At 40.4% G+C, this 4,099-nt stretch overlaps 1 pseudogene; it reads right to left on the bottom strand.

The window, feature by feature from the left end:
* Positions 1–549: 549 nt before the first annotated feature.
* On the bottom strand, positions 550–1,629 carry LOC115939057 (ras-related protein Rab-38 pseudogene; annotated as a pseudogene).
* Positions 1,630–4,099: the final 2,470 nt, after the last annotated feature.

The following is a 4,099-nucleotide window of genomic DNA, read 5'->3' as shown; positions in this document are numbered from 1 at the left end:
GAACTCATGGTTGTAGATGACTTTGCCTCAGACAACAACACCCCTGCCCAAGACCTTGCTGTGATAGATAACTTTGCCTCCTGTGCTAGAGAACTTTGGCCCCAAACACTAAAACCTCTGCTTCAGTAACATCCATGGACTGTATCTCCTAAGGAGCAAATTGAACACAGGAAATTTTTGCTTTTTCTTCTTTTGATATTAGAGATTCTGTTTCTGAGCTCACTGTCTGCCTAGCCCATGATTCTGGTATACTGCTTGCTTTCTGCCAAATTGTATACCCCTATACTCCCATGCCTAAAGGAAAATCTGATAGAAGTTACTACTATCTATGCTATTCTAAAAATCAATGGAGATTATTGCTTTCCCCCAAAGGCATCTGCCTCATATTAGTCAACCTCATGATCCCCTGGGGAAAGGACAACTCACTTGCAATGCCTTCTACTAATCCTTCTAGTTGTCCACCATGACCTCCTGCCCTGCATCTCTGACATAATCACTCATTCCCCTTGGTCACATACAAATACTACTAGTGTGTGTGTGTGTGTGTGTGTGTGTGTGTGTGTGCATTCAAGCCTTCTTTCCATGACAATTCACTTCTTTTCCATTTCAACTTTTTATTAAGTGTAACATACATATTTAAAAGTATACATATCACAAGTGTATGGCTCAACACATTTTCATAAACATACTTGTGTTACTACCAATAAAAACAAGACATTAAATATTCCAACAGATTAACAGCCCTCCCCTTTTGCCTTCTAGACAACATTTCCCCACTACCTCCATAAATTAAAATAAATTAAATCCTGGGTGTATTTTAATGTTTCTCCAGGTATCTGGAGGCTTCATCAGTGTTTACAGTTTCCTTGCAGATGTTTCAAATCATCCTATAATATCATGTACCATGAACTGGTCTCATTGTTCATCAGCACATTCTTCCCATGGTCACATTTTTTTGGCCAGCAGAACCACTGAAACTGGCTTGCCATTGGTTAACTTTTTTTTCCTCATTGGTTAACTTTGAATCCAAATTGTTTTTTTCCAATTTGCCTCTGTTTCAGATATGGATGCCTACTGATACTGAAGACAATAAACAATTCATAGATTCCAGGTAATAGATCCTTGTCATTTTTCCAAATCATTCTTGACCTGCAATGTGCCAGGTGTACCAAGGTCTGCAGGTTCCAGTGGAGAACCTTGAGCGCCAAGTCCATGCCAATGGTGGCTTGGTAGTGCGAGGAATTCTAGTGCATGTAGTGCTTGATGATGCTGGTCTTGTCTATGCCCACATCAGTGAACACTAGCAGCTTGTGTAAGGGCTCCTGTGCAAGGTCTGCACCCTGGCAGCTGGCCTGTTGTGCTGGGCAAGGCTGGGGTTTGGCACTGGAGAAACTCAGGGAGTAAGTGTGTTCGTACATTTTTTTTTTTTGGTATTCTTTATTTTGGTTCATACATTCATCAGCTGGACTTCACTACAAAGTAGTTTTTCAAGAAGATATTAGAGAACTATGTCCCCTAGGTTATTTGATAAGAGTGTTTGCTTATTGGGGCACCTGGATGGCTCAGTTGGTTAAGTGTCTGCCTTCAGCTGAGGTCATGATCTCAGGGTCCTGGGATCCAGCCCCTCATCGCCTCCCTGCTCAGTGGGGAGGCTGCTTCCCCCTCTCCCTCTACTTTTCTTCTTTTTTCCCCTCCCTTCCCCCCCCACCTCCTGCTCATGCTTGCACTCTCTCTCAAATAAATAAATAAAATCTTTTTAAAAAAGTGTTTGCTTATTTACTTTATAGTCAAATGACATCTTGGTTTGGTAAAATATACCTATGTAAAACTTAATATTCCCCAGAATTCTGTATGCATTGCTTTACTTCTTCTGGCATTGAACATAGTGATAGTGAAGGCTGAAGCCTTGCTGGTGAACCTGCGTTCTCTTCTCCGTTCCAAGATCCCACTAAATTCATCCTAACTGAATGTCTTAGACATGGATTCACATGTAGTCAAAGGTGCATCCAGCTCTGTTGAGCTTCATCTTAGTCTCCAAGCTCATCTTAGATGACTGGAAAATGTCTAACTCTGGTGTTCCTTTCCCTTCCTTTCAATGACAATAGTCATTGTCTGAAAGGGTTTCTACTAATGCTCTGGCTGTTTTCCTCCAAAACTATGTTAAAGAGAATTTTCTGGATTTTTTTCAATTCACCTTCTTATTCATAACTGCTTATAGAAAAATAAAGTGACCATTCTGGTGAGTTCTTAGGATGCTAGCTGAGCAGTTAGAAAAGCTATAATTCCTCCAACTGAAGAGTGTAAAAGTAGTCCATGAAGATCATGAGATTTTGAGGAAAGGGATAATAAAATTTGCCTTCTTCATTTTCATTATGGAAATTGTGTCATCAGTGATGATGTTTTCTTTTCTTTTTTAATTTTTTAAAGTAAGCTCTAGGCCCAACATGGGCTTAAACTCATGACCCTGAGATCAAGAGTTGTGTGCTCTACCAACTGAGCCAGCCAGTGCCCCAATCTTTTCTAAGTAATAAAGGTTTTCTGGCTACATCCTGAGAAATTTCCATTGTTGTTATTGTTCTTGTTGTTAAAAATAAAAGTATTGCAATTTTTCCCAATTTAAAACTGGAAGAAAATCTATCCATGAACTATGCACAGAGTAAATAACAAACTGTGCACAGAGTGATTAACAAATTAATGTTCCTAAATAACCCTTAAGTAACATCTATGAAGATCATTTAGGAAGAAGCAAAGACTAACTTGATTTTCTAACATCCCAACAAGTTTCTTACCTTGCAAAGTTTTTCAAAGGCATATTTTTATAGAATTAAATATATCATTGATTATACAATGAAAAACATCTTTGTAGTATGGTCCAGTTGCCATGATTCAGGTGAGACTTGGAAAAGATTTAAACATCCTTGTGTCATTCCTCTGAAAAGATTTCATACTGGTCATCTAAGAGGTGTTGACAAAGCTCAGAAGTAAACTGGCCACTCAAAAAATGTCATCAGGACTGTATAAAGGGCCTTATTCAAGTCTCTTACTGTTTGGGTGGTTTCAAGATTGTGGGATTCAGGGGGCGCCTGTGTGGCTCAGTCGTTAAGCGTCTGCCTTCGGCTCAGGTCATGATCCCAGGATCCTGGGATTGAGCCCCGCATCGGGCTCCCTGCTCAGTGGGAAGCCTGCTTCTCCCTCTCCCACTCCCCCTGCTTGTGTTCCTGCTCTCACTCTCTCTCTCTCTCTCTGTCAAATAAATAAATAAATAAAATCTTTAAAAAAAAATTGTGGGATTCAGGATAAAATATCTGGGCGCTTATATCAATGAAAAGAACTTGCATTGTCTTCAGTCAATATGGAAAGCTCTTTACTCAAGTAGATCTCTAGCATGACACACACTTTCCCAGTGTAACCACCCATTTTTACCAGTTCATGCTTTAAAGTGAAGGCAGCTTGCAAAGAGTAGCCTGTTAACTATTTAGTACCCTGAAGAAGGTATGTAGGACTAGTGGATAGCCCTGGGCAATTAGAAGAGCATCACAGATTACATTCTGGTTCTCTTGCAAGCGCAGATGCAAAGACCAGGTCCTAGAAAATATCAATGTCCCTGGACCAACAGAGCCCATTTCTTTACAAATTAACTGTGCAAGTCCTTTGTGTTGTGAGAACAGTTTCTTGCAGAGGGCTTCCAGAATATCTCTTTCCTGTGGCACTAGATATGAAAATAATTAGAATAAATTTTAAAGCACTGGGAAACTTCCAATTCCAACCATGACAAAGTAGCTTGTCCCAGACCAATCCTCCCACCAAAAACAACTATGAAAGCTGTACAAAATAAGTAAGAGTGATTTGAAGACCAGAGGAACAACCAATACAAGCACGACTTAAAAGGTTACAATCTTTTGGGCGCCTGGGTGGCTCAGTTGGTTAAGCGACTGCCTTCGGCTCAGGTCATGATCCCGGAGTCCCTGGATCGAGTCCCGCATCGGGCTCCCTGCTCGGCAGGGAGTCTGCTTCTCCCTCTGACCCTCCCCCCTCTCATGTGCTCTCTCTCATTCTCTCTCTCACAAATAAATAAATAAAATCTTTAAAAAAAAAAAAA

The sequence above is a fragment of the Leptonychotes weddellii genome, unplaced genomic scaffold (genome assembly GCF_054177405.1).
Source record: "Leptonychotes weddellii isolate Sample4059 unplaced genomic scaffold, ASM5417740v2 HiC_scaffold_83, whole genome shotgun sequence".
In the NCBI taxonomy this organism is placed as follows: Eukaryota; Metazoa; Chordata; class Mammalia; order Carnivora; family Phocidae; genus Leptonychotes; species Leptonychotes weddellii.
Note: the sequence above shows the minus strand (reverse complement) of the source record. Positions and strands in the feature narration are given on the sequence as shown.